Source organism: Diabrotica undecimpunctata, chromosome 10 (genome assembly GCF_040954645.1).
Source record: "Diabrotica undecimpunctata isolate CICGRU chromosome 10, icDiaUnde3, whole genome shotgun sequence".
NCBI classification, from domain to species: Eukaryota; Metazoa; Arthropoda; class Insecta; order Coleoptera; family Chrysomelidae; genus Diabrotica; species Diabrotica undecimpunctata.
The window spans coordinates 50191952-50219397 of record NC_092812.1 but is presented as its reverse complement, the minus strand read 5'-3'; the positions used below and the strand labels follow the sequence as shown (position 1 = coordinate 50219397).

At 33.7% G+C, this 27446-nt stretch overlaps 1 long non-coding RNA gene across 1 annotated transcript in view; it reads left to right on the top strand.

The window, feature by feature from the left end:
* Window positions 1-27207, top strand: part of LOC140451943 (uncharacterized) — a 261924-nt gene extending 234717 nt beyond the window's left edge. Inside the window, exons 3-5 of the long non-coding RNA XR_011952106.1 lie at window positions 24274-24600; window positions 24823-25517; window positions 25903-27207. This is a non-coding gene — a long non-coding RNA (uncharacterized lncRNA). The remainder of the gene's footprint in view (window positions 1-24273; window positions 24601-24822; window positions 25518-25902) is intronic.
* The last annotated feature ends 239 nt before the right edge of the window (window positions 27208-27446 follow it).

Here is a 27446-nt window from a genome sequence, read left to right as displayed (position 1 = left end):
AAGCTTTTATATTTGTTTTTATCGTTCCATTCACCGTCTCTTATAAGCCATTTTATTATCGATTTGTCTACTTCTTTTCTCAAGGATCTTTTATTCTGACCTTGATTACTTCTATCTGTGAGGCTTCATTATCCATCTTTTATCGTTTTCTTGTAACTGGCTTTTGCTCTATATTGGATATAGTGATACGTAATGGGAAACTTTTTATTTTTGTTTAATTTAGCAGGTGTGCCAAAATAAGCGGGACGGTCGAATATTTCGCAAAATTCACATCGGATCGAATAACATTAAAAAACATTTTCAATATTTTTCAAAAATCTATCCAATGGCACCAAACACTACCCTCAGCCCCACCCCCTGTATGTGGGGCCAGGGGGCAAATTTAAAATCTTAAATGGGAATCGCAATTTTTTATTACAGGTTTGGATTCCACATGAAAAAATAAGTATTTTTTATTTGAAACATTTGTCGAATTGTTGATAGATGGCGTTACATATAATCGGAAAAAACAATTTATCCTAGTAACCTAGGAAAATTATGAAAATAGTCTTGGAAATTATAAAAATAATATCTTGAGATATATGCATCTAAATGAAAAACCAAACACTTATTTATTATTTTTCATGGGGTGGGGCGGGGGACAACATTTAAATCTTAAATAGAAAATTTCATTTTTATTGTAGATTCAGATTCTAAATACAAGTTTTTTTCTCGGGATATTAGACCATTTTCATAATATTTCTAGGGTATCAGGATACATCAGCTTTCCGATTATAGCGTTACCTATAAACAATTCGACAAAAGTGTTTCGAATAAAAGATTCTTATTTTTTCATGAGAAATCCAAATCTGCAATTAAAATGGGTTCTTATTTACGATTTTAAGGTTGCCCCTTGCCCTCCCAACCCAGAGGGGGCTGGAAAGTCATGTTAGGTGTCATTCGATACATTTTTAAAAAATATTGAAAATAGGTTTTTCAGTTTTTTGATTCAATGTAAATTTCGCGAAATAGACAATCCCGCTTCTTTTGGTATATCGGTAGAAGAAGTTGCCTAAACTCGGGTCCCCACTTTGTTTTTGAATTTTAAAAAATTCAAATTTGAAAGAAATTATTAAACCATTTTGCAATATATATTTATTTTATTTATATTTTTTTTATTAAGTTTTGTAGGCGTGAAAATTTTTTTTTATCGAACATTGCATTTTTGTGAGTTTGAGAAATGTTTCCTATTGTGGGACCCTAAAAAAATATTAAAGAAAATTTTAAGAAAAATTTAAAATTAATAACACTAACAATTTTAAATGAAGAAAATTGTAATTTTACATTTAAAATATAATACTTGACATTCAAGTACGACAATAGTCGCATATGTAGTTGTTTTCTTCTGCCCCTGCACACTCTACGTGAGCCCAGAGGGAACACATTAGGCACTTAACCCAACGCTCTCCTTTACACTCATCTGAAAATTTAACACAGCAAAACAAACACTCCACATCTTCTTCAGCTGTGACGAAAGATACACCTGGTGGAATTTCTAACTTTTCAGAAAAACCTGAGGATATGGTGTCGTTTGAGTCTTCACCGGAGCTAGATTCTCCCTTGAACTTAAGATTTTTCTTAACTTCCTCTTTTCTTTGTAATATGAGACATTTTGAACCAAGACCTCTACCACGTGTCTGTTGTTTACTGGCCTTAGTTACTTTCTCCTCTCTAATTGTTGCAGCCTTTTCTAATTGCGATTTGTAAGGAGAAGAAGTTATAAGTACTGAAGTAGTTGCTTTACATCCCCTAGTAGAAGCTCTTTTTTAATTTTATGAAAATCTTACGAAATGGGCTTGTATGAAAAGAATTTTGCTATGCTACATGTTCATTCTGAGGTTGGCTCTGGGTAGAGTATTGTTTCTCTGAGGATCATAGTTTAGCTTGACAGGATTCAGATGACTTTAACGGAACAACTAAATCAGATGCTCTTGATGTTCTTAGCATAGCCAGGTCAATTTCAACACTATTCAATTCAGTTTCACTGGGAGTTAACTGTCTCTGTTCGTCTTGTTTTTGAGAAATGGTAGAATTTGGAGCAAGTTGTTGATTCTTACGTGCCTCCACAATGTACTCAGATTCTCTGAATATGATTCTCTGTTAATAGGAAAAATTCTAGTAACTCTGAAGCCATTGATAGCTATCTCAGTCTTCTGACATTTAATGTAAGCTCTCCCAAAAAGCTCCATTACATCATAAGCACTAACAGGCCGTACTATAGTATACTATATCGTAACCATTGTCGAATATTTATTCACTGTACATGATTTTTAAAGATCCCATGAATGTCCTGTCAAGTGGTTGTATTTTGTATGATGAGTGGGGTGGCAGTGATACGATTGAAACATAGTTTTGTCTGGCCAAATCAATTAAATTAATATTTTGAGTGTGGCTGAAATGTCTGTCTAAGATAAGAAGGACAGGATTCTCTTTCGAAGGTTTTACAAATGTTATAAAGTGTTGGAACAACATTGTAAACAGATTTGCTTGTATCCATCCTGAGTGATGAGCCGCAAATATGGTTCCCGGTGGAGGAGCCCCGTTTTTCAGTTAATCGCTCAAATTCTTTCGTGGAAAAATAACTAAAGCAATAAAACAATAAATAGCAACTTGCCTTTTTCCACGCAAACCAATTATTTTAGCCACTTTTGACTCTACGATAGATATACCACTTTCATTTACATTGAAAATTCTATGACGTGTGAATTTTTCTTTGCCATAAACCTCTTCTAATAACTTCTTTTTGTGGCGTTTTAAAAAAAAGCTTGCCCATTTATATAAAAATGCCTTAGTATCAAATCAAATTTTTTTATGAACCTAAGCCCAAGAAAATCCACTAAAAAAATATATATTAAGGTTCAAGAACTAAACTCAAAATATATATATATATATATATATATATATTATATAAACACGAAAAAAGTAAACTTAAAATAAACTTCCCCTCAATTAAGTAAGTACTTTACTTATGTATTAGGCACAATATTTCTCCAACGTATCGTTCTGGACAGTAAACGCTTTCCACGCTTTACTTTATTGGAGTGCTCTGTCGGAAAATGGTAAAATGTAGTAATCTATATTGACTTTAACGCGCCCAACCACTCTGAGAGCAGCGGCGGCGTAAGACTAGTATTCCATAAGGAAAAAGTGGCAAGACAACGGGGAGTCGAATAAAACAAAATTTTGCTCATACTTGATACATTTTGCCCGCTTCCAAATTTATAAATTTTTATAAAAAATAGTATAAAATATTAACAAATATATCAATAAATAATTACAGTACGCATCAAATGATTTTTGTTTATTTATTGATTTTTTACTGATTGCGTTTAAAATTGTGTGCTCGCATCGTTCCCCTCAACGACTGATGTGAGGAACCATACAAGGTAACACAGCGATTTGTTGCCTTTTGATATTTTTACCGAATTTTTTAATACTGCACATTTCTGTTTCTGCACGTATTAGTCCAACTATTCCATGATCTTTCTGTCCTGAATCCAGCTTGTTCTTCAGCTTCCATATCTTTGTATTTATTTTCTATTCTATATTTTATCAAATTTCCGTATATTTATAGCTGTCACCTTCATAACGTCTGCCTTTTTTATAGATAGTAGCTATGAAGCTTGTCTTCCATTCTTCTGGTATTTCTGTTCCATTAATACAGTTCTGGAATAGTTTGGCATAGCAGAGACGTTCGCATAATTACAAATTTGTATTGGAATCAAACAACATCAAAAAAATGAAGCCTTCAGAAAGATGCTTATCCGACGAACTAGAACAACTGTAGAGAATTACCAGACAAAGAGAGGAGAAGAAAAGAGGATAAACAGAAGAAAAAAACGTAAATAAGGAACTTAAATATATAGAAAACCTCAACAGAGAGAAAGAATTCAGAGCATTCTATAAAAAAATTAACATCAGCAGAAGTTCAAGGCAACCACAAGACAATGCAGAAGTCAGAATGGCGACCTATTAACAACAAGGAAAGATGTATTGAATAGATGGGTGGAATACTTTAACCAGACACTTAATACAGAGGAAGAAGAAGAAAACCTGGACGACGAAAGAGATGAGGTAAGGGGAACAGACGAGAGGGAAGAGGAACCACCAACGATTTTTGAAGTTAAAGATACAGTTAAACAACTAGCCAGAAACAACTCACCCGGAATAAATAATCTGCCAGCTGAACTATATTAAGAAGGTGACCATCATACCATAATGACATTACATCAGCTTATAAAAGAAATATGGATACAGAAATCCCTCCCCAATTATTGGAATATTGGAATACTTTGCACCATACACAAAAAGGAGATATCTTTGAATGCTCTAACCAAAGAGGAATTACGCTCCTAAATGCAGCGTATAAAATATTTTCCACCGTACTATGTCACCGTACGGCACATGCAGAACGAATAGTAGGAAAATACCAAACTGGTTTCAGAGGTGGTTTATCAGATTGCAACACTGAAACAAATTTTGGGAAAAACACTGGAATATGACATTGATACTCATCACATATTTATATACTGCAAAGCAGCCTACGACTCTGTGAATGGAAGAAAAATGTTCAAATCAATGAAAGAGCTAGGAATACCAAATCAGTTAATAAAACGACGTCATCGAAGCAGTGAACGAATTTTTATACCTGGGAGCGCTCCTTAACACTGAAAATAATATGTACTACCGCGGAGTAAACCGCAGAATTTGCACGGCCAACAGAAGCTATTTTGGGCTCAATTATCCTCTTAAATCTACAATTACATCGAGAAATACAAAAATAAAAATCTACAAAACAATAATACGTGGAGTCCTAACATATGGTTCAGAGACCTGGACTCTAACAAAAATAATGAAAACATTATTAGGATGTTATGATTAACATAGGTTAGGATGTTTCGAAAGAAAAGTGCTGTTATGTACGATTATGAATCTGGTTCCGAGGCTTCACATTGTGTCTTTGAGCAGTATTCGTTTTTAAGATTGGTAGGTTGCTAATATTGCCAGTCACCCTCCACATTTTAACTGGGCTTGGAACCGGATGTGGTAACCGCAGAGCTACTCGATTCACTCCACAATAACACCAGGCAGAAGATTGCTGAGAATGAAATATTAGAAAACGAAACATCTAGGAAAGCTGGGAAAAGCTCAAAATAACATGATTAACGCAGCAAAAGAATCAATTGGAGAGAGGACAGTAACGAACACTAACATATCAAAAAATAAAATCGCATGGTTTAGAGAGAAAGTGAAGACACTATGTAAAGAAAAGAAGAAAGCCTTTTTACAGTATAGAACACAAAAAACACAAGAGGCATACAACTACTATAAACGAATCAGAAATGGAACAAATACTTTAGTCAGACAAATAAAAAGGGAGCACTGGCAGATCTTCTGCAAACAGATGCAACACGACTTCTACGGAACACAAAAATTAATATGGAGAATGATCAAAAGACAAGCAAAAGAGATGAACGAACTTTACAAACGAAACACATTCAGAAGGAAACTCAAGCAGACTACTTTTATTCCAAGTGTAAGAGAAATCATTAGAATATAACAAACCGGCATATTTATGTTTCGTGGATCTTAAGAAGGCATTTGACATTTGACATGACTACATTACTGCAAGGGTTATATAAGTAGTGTTCCTTAGCTACTAACGAACTTATAATTACACTAAGATGCATAATGCTCTGTTTTTAACACTGTTCATATCACCAACTCAAAAGGCTTGAATTTTCTTGTAAGGTTTGTGTTGTCAAGAACCTGAATGGGCGTGATGTTCACATATTGATGAAGTCTCTGCTCGTGACTATTGGTGAATTTGATTATAGTTTGCTCCACAGTCTTTATCCTAGATCTCTGAGGATTTTGCTGTTTCTGATGTACCAGGGAGCATTTACACTATTTCTCAGTACTTTGTTTTTAAATCTTTGTATCATAATAATATGACTTTTGTTGGCCCATATGTCCATACTACACTTCTCAACAATTGAAGTGGATATTATGAAAATGTGTATTTTATTTTTTGTTTATAAGGTCAAATAGAAAAATGGAGTGATATAAATAAAGATTTATTTTTACTTCGTATTTTCATACAGATGAACCGAAAGAAAGAAATTTTTTAAGAAAAAAAAATAGAAAATAAAAAAAAATTGTAAAATTACAAACCTGAAATTTCTATTCCTGCTCAATTTCTAATATCCCGAAAAGAAAAATCAATAGTTTGTGGGTCCACCTCTGTTAGTGCTCTAACTCCATTTGGAAGACCTCTTATTAAAGTATTGATGAACTGCTGCGGTATACGCTCCCAAATCGCGCGTAATGTATTGGCCAACTGATCTAAGGTTTGGGGCGGTTGAAGGAGCCTGTTTTGTTGCCTAGACATTTCGGCTCAAACATGTTCAATGCAATTCATATCACGTGAACACGGTGGCCACTCCATTCTTGTAATGCCATGAGCTTCTATACACTCGTTGACAATTCTCGCACGGTGAGGGCGAGCATTATCATCAATCAGAACAAATTGTTCTCCTATTGCACCAAAAAATGGAACAACTATTGGTACTATGACTCTGTCTCGATATCGTGTAGCAGTCATTGTCTCATTAGTTAAAACGACTAAGTCCGTGCGACCGTCAAAACATATGCCTCCCCACACGCAAACGGATCCACCTCCAAAAAGAGTGGTTGGGACTCTCAGATTTTCATTGTAACGCTGTTCTCTTTCCCTCCACACCAATATTCGGCCATCATTCGTATACAAATGAAATATGGACTCGTCAGGAAAGAGACAATTCCTCCAATTTTCGAAATTTCACTGATAGTGTTCCATCGCCCAGCGATAACTGCATGCACGCTGCTCCCTAGTTAGTCGTGGATGGGTAGCGCGCCGTCTAGCCCTTAAACTGGATGCATGTAACCGTCTTCTGACAGTTTGACAGGAAATCGCTCGTCCAGTAGCATGCCTGAAGATACTGTTAATTCTGGAAGCCGTGAATGTTGGGTTTCTTCTTGCCGTCACAACTACAAAACGGTCTTGCCGACGAGTTGTAGATCGTTCTCTTCCTTCTCTATGCCTGTACGTTGCAGATCCAGTTGCTACATACCGATTCCATGCACGACTTATCACACTTTGCGACAGATTTAGCCTTCTAGTAACCTCTTGTTGAGTTATGCCTTGTTGGATCCAACGAACTAATTGCTCGAGCTGCACTAGTTCTAAACGTCTTTGCGGCATAATGTTTTTGTGATAAATAGATTTCTTGACTTATTGACAACTGGTAAAGCCAATACAAGCACTTTTATACGAATGATATATTCATGTTTGGAACAATATGTCTCTCTTTGTACGAGATAAGGGCCGATAAGAATAGGGAGAAAAAAAACACATGCAAAAAATATTGGCAATAAAGATAGCCTATAGAGTATAGTACAGGCAATTATTTTAAAAATAGTTTTATTTGTTAATTTTAGGAATTTTAAAATTATCCACTTCAATTGTTGAGTAGTGTAGTTTAATAATGTTTATATAAATGTAATTTATTATATGTTGACAACTTGGACTTTCTATGAGGCAGCCAGTACATTTTTCTCTATTTGATTTCGAATTCTTCCCGTTTTATGGGCTTTCCATCTCCAGTGTAATGCCTAAATACTTTGCAGTGTCAGAATATGCGATATGGGCTTTATTAATTATAATTGGTATATATTGCTCTTTTTTGTTTGTGAAATTTACGTGTACAGATTTATTTTCATTTCATTTCATTGTCTAATTATTTATTTGGTCAATGGATGCTTGTACCTTTCTAGCTGCATCATTGCGGTCTTCTCCTACTTCTGAGATGACAGTGTCATCAGCAAAGGTAGAAGTTGTGTTATTTTCTCAAACAAGAATGTCATGTGTATATATAAGATACAATACCGGGCTAAGTACGCTTCCTTGTGACACTCCTGCTTTGATTTCTTTGAGGTTTGAATAGCATGTTATTTTTTTATTTTATATAATTTTTCTGTAATACATGATTCTAATAACTGCGATAGTTGTTTTGGTAATATTAATTTCAATTTGTGCACACGTCCTTCGTGTCATATACTGTCAAACTCTTGTGCAACATCCAGGAAAATGGTAAAGAATTTTTTTTTCTTCTATCTCTTATTCTAGTAGGTCAATTTTATTCTATGGATCGATAGTTGAGTGCTTCTCTTTGAATCCAAACTGGTGAGTTGGTATCAATTACTTTTGTATTTTTTCATATACTTAATTTTGAAATAATTGCTAGTAAAAAGATATATTTATTATATTTTTTATCATTAAAAAAACATTTATCAAAGATACATTGCTCTAGTGACGCTACTGAAACTCACAGGTTACTCTTCTCCCTGTGGTTTTTGAATTCAACTGCTGAAAATCAAGATCGTGAGAGTTTGAATTTCAAATTATGGCCTATAGCACCACAGATTATAGTAACCCATACGTACTGACTTCTGACGTTCTGACTACCCACTATCCTCGCTTTTCGTACAGTCCGAGCCATGATTTTCTCCCTTTGTGTGACTGGCTATCTTGGCTTTTAGTAGAATACGTATAAACTCATGTCCAACATTCACGCAGATATACGGATAAAATAAGTATGTATCCTACAGTAACGTAACCAATTGATATATACTCAGTATTTAATCAAAATATTATCTTTTGTACGTAACTTGGTAAAAAACGACAAATATTGCTGTTTTATATAATCAGTAAATACAAAAATTCTAAATTGTTAAAGAAGTCAAACAACAAATAAGTGAATTGAAAATAAAGATCATAATTAAAATTAAAAAGCATTCAAAAACCTAACACTCAAGTGCACAAAAAGTAATAGTGTTCTAAATGACTGGTATATATATATATATATATATATATATATATATATATATATATATATATATATATATATATATATATATAACAACTGTATTCAGATATTGCTACAAAGCGCTATTGCCAAATTTAAAATAAAGAAGGTAAATAAAAGAAAGCAAAATCATGGCTTGGGAACTAAGGTAGATTATAGATTCAATGAGGTGGCTTTTGGTCTATTCCACTGCGACCTTTTTAGAACTATTGAGGTCCTCTATTCCTAGATTACATTCTCTAGCTTGACCCTTTTTAAAAGGTCTAATACCTTTGAGACTGAACTTTCCATGTAGCTCTTTGCCAGTGGCTTTCCTTCGCCTAATGCAAAGAACCACACATTTGCTAGGCTGTCACACTGACACAAAATGTGCTCTGCTGTTTCTTCTTCCAGCTTACAGAATCTGCATAGGTCAACATCTGCCAATCCCTTCAGCTTCAACTGTCTATTCAGCTTACAGTGCAGTACAGTAGTTTACTAGACCTATTATGGCACCGACTGTTTTCCTATCTTTGCTTATTAGGTCTGCCGTAAATTTTGGCTAATGTTCCATAATGAACTGTTTCCTCTGTCTTTGTCCTGGTGAATTCCCCCACCATTTCAGACATTTGTGAACTAGTGAGCTACCCACTTCCTCTTAGCCGTTCTTGTTACTGCCTTTGCAACTGTGCAGAAGTTCCAAAGAATGGAGCTGATGAGCCTTGTTTGGCCATTTCGTCTGCTTTTTCATTTCCGTTATAACCCTCGTTCCACGGTACCCAGGCTACCGTAACCTTGCTACGGTCTCCTAGTTTATTTAAGGCACCCACACAATCACATGCTAGCTTAAAATAGACTCTGAATAGAAATTCTTTTCTGCCGTTCTATTTCTTTCACGCAGTGGAAATTGTCACATCCTTAAATAAACTTACCAGGAAATATATTCCTTGCTTTGTCGCTACTATACACTCTCCGATGTTTTTGAGCCATCGGTGTACCAGGTAGCTTCCGCTTGTATGGGTACACCCCTGAGCAAATTTGCTCCTGACAATGATTGCAGTATCGCCAGCGTATCCTAGACATTAAAAGTCTTTTGTGGACAGATTTTTGAGATTTTTGAGAAGGTTGCTCAAAGTAGAGGTGACAGAACTTCTCATTGTGGACCGCCTCTACGAGCTCTTGCTTTGATGGTTGCTTTATCCAGAGTGGATACTATTATCTTATTCTCTAGGAGTGCCCCTATCCCTCTGTATATTATTGCAGGTATGCCTCGCCTTTATCAAACAGTTGGTAGTCACATTATTAAATGCCCCTTCAATATCTAAAAAAGCGTCCATTGCTATTTCTTTGTCCTATTGACTTTGAGATAAGCCTATTTAGATCATCCAACGCAGAGTCCGTAGATTTACCAGCTTGGTATGCATATTGACGATTGCTTAGAGGACTATCTTTTAGTACTTTGTCTCTTATGTACCTATCCATAAGCCTTTCTAACGTTTTTATTAGAAAAGACAATAGACTTATTAGTCTATATGACTTGATGTTAGGTCTGATACTTTACCTACCTTAAGCAAGTATATTACTTTAATCTTTTGTCATATTTGTCATAAACTGGCTTTGAAGAGCTGCATATCTGTGGTATCAATATGCAAAAGTATCGGATATATCCCATCTGTCCTTGGAGACTTCTATAGATGAAATTTATTTATAGCCCATCTAATTCTGCTTGGTCTTGTGGTTGCTGTGGCTATTTTCTAATCTATAGAACTTGGTCTAGTCGGCCTTTGGTCTATGCTGGTTCGCCTATCTGCATCGTTCAGAATTTGACAGCAGGCCAGGATATCTGTTATCTTCTCGCAAAACTCTTTTTCATGAACTCCTTTTGGCTTTCCGAATTTCTTTATTGTATAGCGTTAGTCTATGCCTATAGATATCCCAGTCTTGGTTAATTTTGGCTTTGTTAAATGTGCTTCGAACTTCCGACCTTAGCCTCTTTAAGCCCCGTTGTTCCACCAGACTGTATTACTGCCAGTATTTGTCCTTGTTTGGCTTTATAATCCACAACGTCGTCGAGGCTTGTCTCCTAAATTGCAAAGATAATGTGAAGGTAAACTAAAAGTAGTTCACATAAATCGTCTTGCACCTTATGCTGGCTCAAATGAAACAGAAGAAGCCCGAACCGTTCAATATGAGATCAAAGATGGCCGGCGACCAAGCTTTAATGAATGTATGTCAAATTACGCAGATAGAAAGAGTGCTAGATTCGGCGTGACCACAGAAATTCAGCAGGATCTTTTTAGTGTTCCGCATAACGTCTCCCTAGCCCACTGTGTTGCCCAAGATCTTGAGAGGACTAAAGAAATCTCATCCGTATTTTATAAGAAATTCGGTCGTTTGGACGAGTTAAAAAACCAGCAGCCTAAAGTTGGAAGAGTACTGAGATTAGAAGATGGTTCTCGATCTTTGCTGTATATGGTGACCAGGAACTCGTATACAGACAGGGCAAGCTACGAGGATATATGGCGTGTTCTAACTAATTTGAAGAAAATTGTGTGCAATTACGACATCAAGAATTTGGCTTTACCCAAGATAGGCCATGCACTAGATAATCTTGACTGGAAGATTGTCAGAAGCATGCTTGAAGTGATCTTCCGAGAATCCGGCGTACGAATTACTGTGTGTTGCATTAACCCGATGAGATCGTATCCTTCAAAGTCAGTAGACTGTTGTTTCTTTCTAAAGGATACATGCAGAGCTGAAGAGTCCTGTAGATTCCGCCATCCTGGGCCTACATATAGAGTTGCTGATCGGGACGCTCAGATCTAAGAGGGGAGCATTGTTACGAACATGCATTTAGCGTGGCCCGTGTAACGGTTACATCTCGAAAGCGACTAGAAGTTTCCGGCGATATCGAGTGCGAGAGAGAACAACCCGTCACGTAGGCGAATTAGAGGTGGGACTACTTTAGATTATTCTAGAATAATACTTTTTGTATATACACTGTGTGTCAGCCAAATGGAATAAATTAGCTAATAAATAAATGAGAAAGTATTCGGAAAAACGGTCGAACACATCGATTAGTATTTATAGTTGCGCTTTTTTTCCCATAAAAACTTTTTATACGGGGTGTATCAGATAACGGTGGCCAATACCAACGCTTATTTTAAATAAAACACCCCGTATATTAATTAATTTTTAGATTCCTCGGATCATTTTAGACATTTTTTGAATACAATATCCTATACCTATCTTTGACCTTTTCGGAAATATTAAGTAAAATGCAAAAATTCACATTTAGAAAAGAAAATTATCTATTTGCCGAAAATCGCTACAACATATTCAAAAACTTCTAAATGATACAAATCTAAACAATATTGTCAATGTATGAGATGTTCAAAATGCTCCCCACAAACGTCTTGGCAACACCCTAACTGTGAATAGAGATTTCTTCTACAACACTCAATATCTCAGATGTGATCGATCTAATCGCAAGCGTTATTCGTCTTCGTAAGTTAGCTAAGTCAGTGAGTTTAGTTTTGTATACAATACTTTTCACATATCCCCATAAGAAAAAGTCTAGTGGCGTTAAACCGGGGGCTCGTTGTGGCAATTCCATCGATCCTCGCCTTCCTATCTACCGATTTGGAAATATTTGGTTGAAGTACTGCCGGACATGGATTTGGTAGTGGGATGGTGCTCCATCTTGTTGAAACCATATCATGTTCGCTATAACTCGTGGGTTTCCTGGATCAGGATACAAGTTGGCCAACTACATTATTTTGGAGCAATGATAAATAATTTTCGCCGTTCAAATTGCCATCTATGAAAAAGAGACCTATGATCTGATCTTCATTAATTCCTGCCCACACGTTAACTTTCTCAGGGTATTGAGTATTGAATTCTCTCATCCAGTAAGGATTTTTCCTTAACCAATAGCGGCAATTTTGCCGATTATCATGACCGTGAAGAGTAAAGGTGCACTCACCAGAAAACAAAACATGTTCTAATTGGATCACATTGCTGTCTAACATTGCCATCATCTGTTCCAAAAAATACGTTCTCCTGTCAAAATCATCTTTCATGAGCTTCTGAGTGTGTATAATTTTATAGGGATGCATTTTGTTTTCTTTTAATATTCTAATAACCGATGAATAGTTAATATCAAGTACTGAGGTTGTTTTTTGAACAGATGTATGTGGCTGTTCGTTAAACTCAAGCATAACAACCAATTTGGTATCTTCACTTATTGTATTGGCAGCTTCCTTTTTACCTTCCTAACATGGCCCAGCTCATGGAATTGCTTCTCTACTTTACTAATTGTCCCTTGAGATATGTGCGGCAAATCAGGAAATGCTTCGTGAAATAAACGAGCTGTCAATAGCCAATCATCTGTATAATTGTAATTTTGTGCATTTCTGTTAAATGAACCATTTTTCTGGCTTGAGATTAATGAAATTTAAACGACTATAGCACTGACAACTACTTCTGTCATGGAACAATAAAACATTGGCGTTTTAAACCAAAGTAAACAATTTTTTATTTTTTTTAACATATCAATAAAAAGGAATGCTTATATAGTTTTTGCTTACTTTATCATTACCAAGATTTGGACAATTAAATAATTTTCTTTTCTAAATGTGAATTTTTGAATTTTACTTAATATTTCCGAAACAGTCAAAGATAGGTATAGGACACTGTATTTAAAAAATGTCTAAAATGATCTGAGGAATCTAAAAATTAATTAATATATAGTGTTCTATTTAAAATAAGCAAGTTGTTATTGGCCACCGTTATCTGATACACCCAGTATAAAAAGTTTTTATGGAAAAAAATGCGCAACTATAAATACTAATCGACGTATTCGACCGTTTTTTCGAATACTCCCTCATTTATTTATTAGCTAATTTATTCCATTTGGCTGACACACAGTGTATATGTAACGATGTTATGAGTTAGTTTAGTTGATAAGAGATAATCGTGCTGTAAACTTATAAATAAATATATTTATATAAATTCGAACCGCTCGTTTTATTTAATCTCGCTACAATACGAAGAAATTTCATTTCGACAAACTAACACCACATAAGCATAAAGCAAAGATTTAAATGAACCAACTTGTTCATTATTTTCCAGCAAATGTAGTGAATGACCGGACTAATTTGTGAGGCAGAAAATTTCTCGAATCCCTATGTGCTGAAATTATCTACTCTTGAGACTCAAAGGCCTGTAAACTCGTAAACTTAGCGCGCTAGTATCGTGACTGATTAATTAACGAATCTTACAGCATTCTTCATATTACAAGAATTTCGTATTTCACTAGGTGCACTTATTTGCTCGGAAAATGTGTCATATACTGATGATATTACTTATTAAAAGGAACCATTTTCGGATTATGTTTTCATTTCACTGACAACACCTGCGCCCCTCAAAAGTGAATGGCTTGTTCCTCTTTCTTGTAGCCATAAAATTCCGTAATTAATTCCAAAGGGAACGACAAAAGGAAGTAGGGTAGTAGTAGGCCCTAAGTAACTTTCGATGGATGCTTAATATTAAAACTATGACGGGCTCACCAAATAACTGATAATTAAAAAGAACTTTGATATTTTTAGATCAATTTCTAAGTCCACTATAAGTAGAGTACTTTACCTAAGATATTTAACTAAGGCAGTTTTTACTAAAGTGTATCTTCTTCTTCGTCTTCTGACAGTACTTATTCGTTTCGAAAAAATCTTGTTAGCAGCTGCAATAAATATTGACATTATTGACAATATTGACAACGAAGTACCGGTTGAAGCGTTGCACTGACTCTGTTCTCTAAACAGAGGCACAAAGGGATTTTACTTACTTACATAGTTCTGATTAATAAAGTTAACCTATCGTTTTCTAGACAAGGAAAGTAAATATAGACATGTACAACACACAATTTTATGGCTTAAAACCCTGCTTCTATGGTATATTATACAATAGAACCGGTACTTCGTTCACTCATCTTTGGTAATATTGTTCACGTCTATCAGATCTTCCATTTCCGTTCTTTGACCTCTATAAATCTTTCATCAACATCATTATTCTCGCTTTACAACCTGTGTGGTTCCTAGCCTCATCAAGGATTTCTCTCCAGTTGTCCCTCCATCGCCGTCCTCCGTCAAGCACATATTCCCGTATTTCTCATGTCTTCATTGATGTTATCAAGGAACCTTGTTCTGGGTTTTCCTCTTCTTCTCTGACCAATGGATCTATCAAGAAGCATTTTCAGCACTCCATAGATTCGCTTTAGTACTTTTTTTTCGAAAACTCCGAAATCATTTCGAAAATGTTTTCATTACTTTTGTTAGAGTCCAGGTTTCTGGACCATCTGTTAGGCATATTATTGTTTTGTAGAATTTTACCTTTGTATTTTTCGATATAATTGTAGTTTTAAAAAGGACATTGAGTCCAAGGAACACTCTTAGGTATGGTTACAATTATGCTAGATCGGGGCAGGGCCCATTTGTGAACCCTTCAGACACTTAGACAACTTAAGACGGATCCATTGTATCACACCTATCATACGGACTAGGCCCATAATACCTAGTCTTCGGCGTTTCTGGGGCCCAAGCTACTCTGGGCTCCCATATCTGCTAGAATCATCAGGGGCTCCAAATATGAGCTCTCCCTGCCGTTCGGAGCATTTAATCCTTTAGTAACCTTGTGGCCTCAGAGAAAGCCACAAATCTCTTTAAGGGTATCTCCCTGATTTGGCTCGGTTGCATAAAGGCCGAACCCAGGAGCTGCCACCTCTGATAGGCCAGTGCCGGGCACTTCCAGAGGGCATGGGAAGAAGTTTCCTCCTCATTACACAGACGGCACATTACATTGGCCATCCGCCAATCTAAGCAAATGAAGGTGCCGCTCCCAGGTAAACAAATTGGTTAACTGCTTCGATGACGTTATTTTCTATAACAAGTGGCTGTAGGATTTGTGGTTGCGTGCTTAGTTTCATGTACTTTGTTTTGTTGGTGTTTATTATTTTTTTGTAGTGCTACATGCGGCTCTCGTACAGCGTTTTCGGTTCTCCCAACAATATCGATGTTATCAGCATAGACAAAGATTTGCACTGATTTATTATATATTGAACCCGTGCAGTGGTTGTGATTTGTGACATAAGTCTTTTTGCAGAGCCAGATTGAACAATGTACAGGAGAGAAGGTCTCCACAACTCAGTCCGTTATTTGTTTTAAAAGGTTCAGACAGTTCCCCCTGAATTCGTACTCTACATTCAACTTTTTCAAGAGTTAGCTTTGTTAAATTTACTAACTAATTTTGCACTACCAGCACTTTCAATGTTGTGAACATTTCTCTTCTATTTACAGTTGTAGGCTGCATTGTAGTCTATAACAAACATTTAAAAGCATAATTTCTTTTTGGTTGGATCATTCCAAGGTACCTCCTTTTTTGTGTATGGTGCAAAGTATTCCAAAGGTAAAATTAGAAATAAACTATACATTCAATTAATAGTTAATTTATAGTGGAATAGTGGTCTTAATACAATTAAATTATTCGTCCATTAAAAATGTATCAATAGACTACTAATATAAACAAATCAATAATAATGAAATCAATAAAGATACAGTAAAAAATATCTAAGCAAAAGTAAGTAAAAATATTCTTATCGGTAAATCTGTTTAATCGCGACACAAGGGTAAATAGTTCAGCCCAACTATACGAATTCGCAACATATGTATCGTATTAATCTAACAATTGAACGGTACTTGATATATAGCAGCAACAAAATAAGTTTATAACAATAAACCTTGAATCTCCACGTGGGATTGGAGATTGCGATGGCGGGGGAGCTGCCCTGTAGGTAGGACACAACACTGTGTCGCAGCAGATCTGGAATGTAAAGTGAAGTGGGGATTGCAAAATGGTTCATCTCCAGATGACTGTATACCGAAAATCTGCGTGGGGCGCTGGAACTGTAGGTGAAAGCAGCAATGTTGATTAATACTTGAAAGTGCTAAGCTCTGCTAATTTATTCGTACTAGCCACAGTTAGATAGGGGTTGTCGGTACGATGTTGAAATAATGTATCTTTAATATTTAATTAACATTTGCAGGAAGTTGCGAAACTGCAACAAAGACGACTCTTTCTTAGGCTATGACTTCTTTCACAATACCACTGCAGAACATTAAGTAGTTATCTATCATAATTTGGCCTTTTTCGTTTTTATTTGTCTGTTGAAGTGAACAGGTATCAATATTCTTCTCGTTATTTCTTGTTCTCTTTTAGTTAATGATTTTACATTCCACTTACCGATTCAAAGAATATTTTTTGTTTTCCTTTTTCCCGCATTGGTCGTCATCATTGAATCCGTCCTGTTCCTAGGCATAACCCTGTCTCTATGAGCAAAGTATTGATAGTCCATCGGTAGAGTGCTAACTTTGCTGAAGACTCCCTCCTCGTTTATGCTGGTTTGGTAATGATGAGTATTATAATGTTTTCGAAGATCTTGTCAGTGCACTGATATTAAGCTACTGGTGCACTGATACGAATGCTAGCTGTCTTATGAGCTGTTTTTTGTTAGATTCAAAATGGACAAGAAAGCGCCATCGCTTACTTCAGCAGTCGTGTTAAAACCAGAAAGAACCTACAGGGTTACCAGATGAGAACTTCTTGATGTGGTGAATATTTTTTCAAATAGCTATATGGTCGAAAGTATCTTCTTCGAAATATTCATTCAGCCCTGAAGTAGCTTTTAATGTCGTAATCCAGAAAGTCAACTGGTAAGATGGCTAGAACGATGACAAGGATACAATTATGACATCGAGCACATTCAGATACCGCACGTAGAGCGAATTGTAGCCACAGCTGAAAATTATGATGGCATAATTTCATAAATGAAAAAATGGCAATCTGAATCGCTACAAGATGTCTAAGAAAATGATCCATGTCTGGAACGTATCTTGGATTGGAGGCATAAAAGTGAAAGACCAACCTTCAAGACCAACCTGGCAAGAACCTTTGAGAATGATTATTATGCCATAAAATAAAGCGTAAATAAATCAAACTGTAGGTTTAATATTCGTTCCAATATATATTTTTAGTATTTATAGTTTGTCTCTAGGATATCCATTTTGTTTGGGTTATTTGTGTTAATATGGTACTTTTTAAATGTGTTTTGTAAATTCTCCCAACAATAAATATGTATTACATGGAACTAATTTCAAAGAAATATATGATCAAAATATTTTAAATCTCAATTTTCAAAAATATTTTGTTGTTTTAAACCAAGTCACAACATATGACGTTTTTGTAATCATAAACAAGCTGATAACATCCCATATTTATATTATCATTGCTACTAATTGAAAAATATTAACTTAAATATCCTTGAGAAGAAGTAAAGTGATCATTTATTTGCGCAAAAAAGTATGCTGTAAAAAATGTTAATTTACGAGCTATAGGAAAGATTATGAAGCGAAATTGCCGAGCTAATTAGGGAGCGCTAAGTGTTTTGTACAGTGACAGTGGTGTAGTCAAAAACGGCCCCATCCCTTGGGAGTAATATTTTAGAAAAATAATATGCTTTGTATTCACTTCGTTTTAAAATATTGAGTAGACTTCCACTTAAATATGTTTCTGTAGAAAATCGTTACTCTTAGTTACTTACAAATTAAAAAATTTATGAACCAGAAAAACAACATGGGAATGGACAAAATACTGTTAAGTTTGGGGGAACCACTTCTCTATTCTTTTTGAAGCCAGGTTCATACTCTCCTATTTCATTTATCTTCTCATTTAGTATATATTTTATCCTTATTGTCATATTAGCCTCAATGACGAATTCCGTAAAGGTCGTCTGGTCACAGCTGTTGCTCCGGAAAACATTGATCCCATGAGATTCGTGCATCATTGAGCATAGGCATGAGTCAAATAGAAAAAATTTGCATGACCATTTAGGAGTGAGAAAGCAGTAGTTGAATTCCTTATAAGTTGACTGCTGAAAATCAAGAGGCAGTTTCAAGACGAGCAAAACCTAACAAGTGTAGTCCGCGCTCACAGCATGGGCAAACAAAGGGTCACGAGTTTTTTTTTGGAAAAAGGGGCATGCTTTCACGATTTCGTTAGTGTTAGAGAATGGTAGAAAAGTCAATGCTGAATAGTATAGAACCATTTGTTGGCCAAAAGTCATTAATGAACGCCGCAAAAACAACCTGAATCGTCGCATCATTTTGCATCAGCGCACTGCATGTCTTACATGGCTCGTAAAACATCTAGGTCTCGTTAGAAATGGAAGAGGGTAACTAGTACAATGACGGAAAAAACAAACATGGCGGCATTAAAATCAAAAAGGCAATAAAATCAAAGCAGGAGAGGAGATTCCAGAGGAGTGGAATCTATCATACATGTCCTCCATTTTCAAAAAAAGGTGACAAAAGGTCGCCACATAACTATAGAGGGATCAGTTTATTGCCTTCAATGGCAAGAACAGTGTCCACAGTAATAAAAGAAAAAATAAAACAACACATGGACCATTATGGCGAAGAACAAGCCGAATTCCGAAAAGCCAGATCGTCTCTAGATAATATATTCATCATGAGACAGGTGATAGAAAAGAACAGAGCAAAATATTGAAACACATATGACCTTTTTCGACTTGGAGAAAGCACATAATAGCGGGACCATAAAACAACTGACGGAAGCAATGAGAAAAATGCACGTTTGAGGGAAATGAGTGAATATAGCACAAAGACTATATAAAAAAACAGAGGTGAAAATAAAGTTGGGCAATGAAATAACAAAATCAATCATTGCAACAAAAGGTCTCAAACAGGGATATATATATATATATATATATATATATATATATATATATATATATATATATATATATATATATATATATATATGCTCCTGTAGTAATCCTTTCCTAAAAATACGTATATACGGTTGCCTTCCATCAATCTTCATGTCTTGTCATCAATAACAGAATAAGTGTCAGTAGATTTGTTTTCCAAAAGTTTATTTTTGTTTGTTTGTAATTCTTCTATTGTATTACCTTGAAACCTTATTTTTACTTTAGAATATTCTAAAACCATATCTAATAGACTCATCTTTTTTTTTTAATTCTTGGGGTTTGCATTTTTTTAGATCATGTTTGTGAATTAACGGAATCAAAAGTACTTTTAAAAGCAAAGATGATTATTTAAAGATCATTATTATATGCATTAGATTATTTCTTTTTGTATTAATTAATATTTTGTATTGATTATACAATTATTATTTCTGATAAATAAATTCGTCATGATGACGCACAGCATTGTACAAAATATTTGAGATAACAAATAGAAACGCTGTGAATGAATAATGTTAAATATATTTTTTAACATGCGACCACTTTTTGCTGCACGCCTAAAAAGGGAAAGAATGGATGTCAGAAGACAATATGTCACTCTTGAAATCGATAACCAGCGGTCCAGATCTTTCACCAATCGGGACTTTGCGGTTTGTTATGAAGAACTGATTGTGTTCGCAACACACTTTTATACTGAATGCCGAACATTAGATAATACGATGTGACGGCGTATCGAGGGGTAATAAGCCGAAAAGTCGGTCTTTAAAATACCCTTAACATTTCATTCTCAATTCATACTATAGAATATTTTTCATTTAATTTTGACAGGTAACTGAATATAGCAATATCCAGGTTTCAGATTTTTTGTTTAAAAATACCTTTGGAGTTTAAAAATTACTGTCAACTGAATATTTCGTTGATTGATTATCCAGATATTTCTAGAAGATTTTTAAAACAAATATATAAATAAAATTAAATTCAAAATAAGAAATAAAACTTACAAAATAAAATCATCTTTCCAGTTTATTATGTTTATATTGTCTAGATCTTCCAGAGTCGAGTTTCATTAGTTTCATGGCCTAGTATTTTTGTATTTTCGAATATCTCTTCTTTTCCACAGGTACTAAGATACTGCTTTCCCATTCATCTAACAATTGTTTAACTAATATTATTCTATTTTATAAAACGTGTTAACCAAATAGTTCCTGTCTTCCAATTATTGCTCATACGTTTTCAGTGATATTATCAACAACTTTAACAACTTCTTCTCTTGTTATTTTGGTTACCATTGTTGTAAGTGTTGCCGCTGATTCTGTGTCAAAATTATTTGTTCGATATAATCTAATAGTCTGCCTAGTATGTATATTTTCTCATTTCTTTTTGGTATCCACATCCACAATATGGTTTTAGTCTCAGTGAGTCAGGTATATCTAATTTAATTAAACACTTTTTTCAGTATTATTTAGGATTTGTATTTTTTAAATTAGTACTGTTTTTTGCCTGCAGACATTTAAAGTACATATATGTTTATTCCATTTTATTTTCGACAACCTCAACAAATTTATACTGTACATACAGTTAAAGAATTATTAAAAATTACGGCTAATAGTTTCTTCAAAAGTTTTTTAAATTATTTTAGATCAATATCCAATTTTATTGCGTGTTTTGTAGATTCTGTTTTATTTTCGAGGATTGGTATTTCACTTATTTTGTTTTTCTTGTCTCAGCTCTGTGTTTTTTTTTTAATATTTTATCAATTAAAGTTTTGAATTTTACTAACTTAATTTTTCAGTAGTCATGTTTATTGAAAATGAAAATGAAATGAAATGAAAATTTTCATATTGTGACTGGCTGTATGGCACTTGCCTATGCCATTAAAACAAAAAAAAATGTTTATTATTATGTTTAAATGGGGTTAAGCCACAATTGATTGTAATAAAAATTACATTTTATATTTGTTTTTTGACTTTTCCACGTGCGAGAAACCGCAAGACCAAGTAAGTGTCAGGATAAAAGAGCATGAAAAGATGCATCAATAGTCATGAAATAAACAGACATAAAAAAAGATCAAAGAAGCAACTCATATCTTACTTAACAAAGAAACATGTGTAACAAACACATCAGCAGAATATAGCTGGCTCTGGTTGCCAATATTAAAATTAGTCAGAAACAAGAATATACCAACATTAGAATGGATTAACAGAAGTCAGAGACATATCATCTATACATACATCTGCCTGCAAGATCGAGGCCGGGTGAGTCGCCTGTCAAACTTAGTCAAAAAAGCTTCAACTAATATAAAAGAACAGGTGTACCTGTACCTAATTTAATGTTTTTAAATTCTTTTTTTTTTAAACGAGTTAAACAAATATAAAAAGTAATTTTATTACAGCCAACTGTGACTTAATCTCATATAAAAATAATACTTAACATAGAAATGTTTCTTAACTGTTTTTTTTTTGTGGCATGTCTAAGTTTATATTACGTTTATAGGAGATTAAGCCACAATTGATTGCATGAAAATAGCATTTTTAACTAACTTTTGACGTTTCGATTTCCACTCCGGAAATCGTTTTCAAAAATGTAATTTTCATTACAATCAATAATTGTGGGTTAATCCTTAATCCCTTGTAATTTAACTAGACATAGCGCAAGAAAACAGTTTCAGAACCTCTTTAAAAACATATTGTTACATTAATTAAAATACTTTGCTTAAATTCAAATAATGAATTTTTTATTTTGTATGTAATGCTTTGGTTTTCCAGTGCAACAAATTGCTTTTTCAGAAATCCATATTCGCAGTTAATAGGTTGAGTAGACATGTTCACATTCTAGTTGTAGTCTTACCAACATTTTTGGTTCTACCATTGCATGGCATGGCGCACTTGAAAGTTTAATTCGGGTAATTCCGGAATAAATCCGAGGATAAAACTCCTTAGGCGGAGGTAATTTTTAATAAAATTTTAGTTCCACTTTTTACCGATTTGTCTAAAAAGCGCGACAATTGCGTACTATTGACAGCTTGTCAAGTTGTTCAAGATTTTTAATTTAATTTGATATTTTATGAGTAGTTAAAATTTATACTATACCGATATGTTATATTGTTTTGCTTCTGGATACCATGTAAAAATTATGTTCTGGTAAAACTTTGGTAAATTTATTATGAAAGGTATGTTTTTTATTTTTCTGTTCTGCTCTACACGCAAATTAATACTAATTATATTCATCAATCTAAATCCAGACGACTCAAATATCGTTTGATTTTTCTTTGTACACTCATCCCAGCTCTAATAAGCTCGTCTTATCTTAATCTGTGGTTTTCTGTCAAATTTCATTCATTCATAATTTCAACAAAATATGAATAACTGTAAATAGATTCACATTATACCCTCACCAGTGGGTTGAGTTGTGAATCGTTTTAGAAACTAGTCCTATGGGCCTATATTTGAAATGTATGTCCCGTTATTTGAAAATTTGAACAAATTAGGAGTTCTTTCAGTTATTTAAAGTTGATTTTTTATTTAATTTTCAGTCGTCTAGAAGTTTATGCCCACTGAAGTTTTTACTTGTTTTTCTTATGTTGCATTCGATTTACTGTTTCTAAAGTGTATGCTCCAATTTTCTCAAATATATTTTATGCTTCTTAATAAAATCTCTGCTTCTAACATCTTTTAGTAATTAAAGCTTAGTTTTTCAGTTATTTAATTTTTCAGAAGTTCTATTGGTTAAATTTCTGTTTAAAATCAAATAATGAGTTATTTATATTGTTTTTATGTCTGTAATTAATTTAAGTAGGTGAAATTTTCTTGTTTTCCGATCCGAAACATCTATTCTCATTTCTCAATTATATAAATTCCATTCTCAAGTAACCCGCACATAGACTGAGTAGACACCATCGTCTTTTCGGTTATACCAACTAAAAGCGTGAAGTTTAATTCGGGCCGTTTCCGAATAAAACCGAGGACAGTTCTCCATGGGTGTAGGTAATTTTTAATAGTTGTTATTGGTTGTTAGTTCAAATTTCTACCAACTTGCGTAAAAAGCGCAGTGATCACTATACATTGACAGCTTGTCAAACTGTCGAACTATTCAAAATGGTTTTGGAACTTGCTTGGACCTTAAAATTTGTAATTTCGTTCTGAACTAGTTTGAGATTTTTACCATATTTAAGAAGAGTGTATTATAAAATGAATATTAACGCAGCATAATGGATTTGATTTTGATTTTAATTCCTGTCAGGAAAGGTATTTGTTGTTTTTCATACAATGGTTGTTGGCAGATTTCCATTACATAAACTGTAAATTGATATTATTATTGACAAGGAATATGGACACTATAGATGACTCGGGCAATACTCAGTTTAGGGCACTCATTCTTTTGATTTTACATAATACAAACGTAACTGAGTACACTTACTATTACCGCTCGGTTAGGTTAGTCTAACATTTGCCAAATTTTAATTACCAACAGTTATGAATTAACTTTCTAATAAGATTGTATGTGTTCTTTCAGGGTATATTCCTATGAAGCTATATTTGAAACCAATGTCTTGTTGCTGCAGCAGTGCAAAGAGATTGAAATCAAATCAAAAGAGCATAAATGAATTTATAAAAAATTTTCAACCTACCATTTCACAATCCATTATGGAGTACAAGGAGTTTTTTTCCAGGCAGTTTTCATTATCCAGGGAAACAGATCTTTTGCAATGCAATATCTAATGAGGTCAAAACTTCTCTCATGAGTAGCAAGAATTCAAATATCCATAACTATAATAGAAGTAGCAGTTTTGTATGGAAGTAAAACATGGAGGCTAAATTGCAGAGATAACTGTTAAAAAAGGTATTTGTTGTTTTTTAAATAATAGTTGGTAGATTTCCATTACATAAATTGATACTATTGATGACTCAATCTTTTGATTTTACTTAATACAAACTAAAATGAGTACACTTAGTATATTGTAGGTGGGTTAGGTTAGCCTAATATTTTCCACATTTAATTACCAAAAGATAATTAAATGTGGCTAAAAATTTACTTTCTAACAAGATTTTTGTGTTCTTTCAGGGAATATTCCTATGAGGCTATATTGGAAAGGGATTAAAATCCAATCAAAGGAATATAAATGAAAAATTTTCAACCTACGATTTCACAGTCCATTATGGAGAACAAGGAATTTTTCTGTAGGAATTTTCATCATCCAGGAAAACAGATCTTTCTTTGCAATGCAAAATCTAATGAAGTCAAAACTTCTCTCACAAGGTTCAAAAATTCAGATATACAAAACCATAATGACTAGGCAGTCATGTAAGGAAGCAAAACATAGATGTTAACAAAAAAAGAAGTAAATAAATTACTGGTGGGGCAACAAAAATATCTTGCAGAGGTAGTTTGACAAACAAATGGAGGTACAGACACAACAGAGTCTTTCTTTGGAAAGGCCAATAGACCAAGATGGGCGGGACATTTGATATGCAGTTACAACAGTCACCTTATAAACAATGTTTTTTAGGAAAGTCCAGATGAGGGTGAGATGGTCTATAGGACAGCCTATAAAAAGATAGAAAGATGCAGTTAGATAGGATTTGTAGAAAATGAAAGTGAAACAATGGGATACAGGATACAGAACAAAGTGGTACAGGGTTGACAAACATCGAAGGCAATAGTAAATGTGATAAGGACTCATAAAGAGTTGCAACTCCATTGATGATGATGAAGTTTTCATAAACCAAGCAGAAACGAAACAATTTCATACATAAAAAGTAAGGTTTTTGTCCTTTTTCTACATATATATTTTTTGCATTGAATTTATTATTGCTCATGTCTATTTTGTCAATGTATATGTTGTTTTCTCTATTGTAAATTAATTTCTTTTTATAACTTCAGTCAACCCCAGTAAACTCTCCAATGTGATGTGCCTATCACTGTTAATTGTACATAAAAATTTGGATGTCAAAAGACTATTTTAAAAAGTCCATTAATCAGGTTGGAAGTTAAAACATGGTGGTATGATAATAATTTTCCTCAAAAGGTGTCATTGCTCCTTGAGGCTTTTGCTTTCTGGCATTTATTGGATTACTGGAGGTCCAGATACTGTAAAATGGAATACTGTCTCATTGACTATACTTACTTTTGTTTTTTTTTTAGTACAGAACCACTGATAGCTCACTGAATTTAGTATAGCACTGAACTTCATTGGAAATTATACCAGTATTCAAAGATGACGACTTCCTAGCAGTGATTGTTTACAAATATATTACCAAAATTTATGGAAATGTTACATATTGTATAAGATATATTTTCTTGTAAAAGATTATATTTTATGTTAGTATGATAAAACAAAAGGATCATGTGTTAATACTATTAACTTGATTGATATAAAAATATTTGTGAAAGGAATAATGTTTGTACAAGTACCACATTTATGTCAGTGGTGCCATTTTTATTAAGTTGTAAGTTGTTTTTCATGGGTAAGCAGGAGAAAATATTTGTATATTTTATCTAGTATAAATTGGAATGATTTGAAGCTGATCATTAAATTTTTACTAGATTATAGCAATAGGTTGTCTAAGATAATTTTGTAGAATACCATCACGTAAAAATTAAATAAACAGATAAAATAGAATATTTTCTCCAAGAGTAATTATTATGATTCTTACAATAATTTATCTCATTACAAACAAATTGCAATAAAATTCTTATTTTTTTCACAATTTCCTCATTTCTCTTATTCTTCTCTCTACTAGTGACATACATTAGTGATGTAAAGAATATTCACATTCGCGAATATTCGCATATTTTTGCATATTCGCATTCGCGAAATTTGTGCAAATGTTTTGCGAATATAAATATGTATAAGAAAAAAAAATAATTTGAAGATTTGGTTAATAAAATAAAAATCCACTCACTTTTTAGTTTTTTTATTAAGAAAACTCACTTTATTTTACAAGCTTAGAAAACTATAAAATTAGAAAACAAAAAATAAATGATGCAGTGTAACAAACAAAAACAAATTATTCTCGAAAACATCATCTTGAAAAAGTCTAAGAATTATTAAACTACAAATTAAAAATAGTCTATGTGTTTTTATGTAAAGAGTTTAAACAAACAAACATAAACAGTTCGACTTCAGTTAGATAAGTTCAGATAAATTTATTAATTCAGAAATTTTCGGAACAAGATACATATTATAATGTACACTACACTGTAATGTAATACAGTAATGATTTGTATAATTGTTCTGAAAATTGATGAATTACTAAATTTATCTGAACTTATCTAACTACACACCTTACGCAAATGAGATTGCCGGCAGTGCCGGAGACAATTAAAATTACCTAATTAAAAAAAAAACTGAATATTCGCATTCATATTTGCGAATGTCAGTGGCATATATTTGCATTCGCGAATGTTCAAAAACTGATATTCGTTACATCACTAACATACATATATCAAATGTATGTTAGTGATGTAACGTCACTAATGATGTCTTATAATTGCAATGATTTTAAATTGCTGGTAAATTCATATTAGGCATTTGTACTTCTGATCTGGAGATGAGCCACCTTTCAGTTGATCAGACCTGTTCAATATATTTTTACTAGATTCTATCAATTTGATCTTATGATCATTCTGTTGATTATCATACTTTTTTAATCACAGCCTTGACATAGTTTTATTCCTTTAGTTTC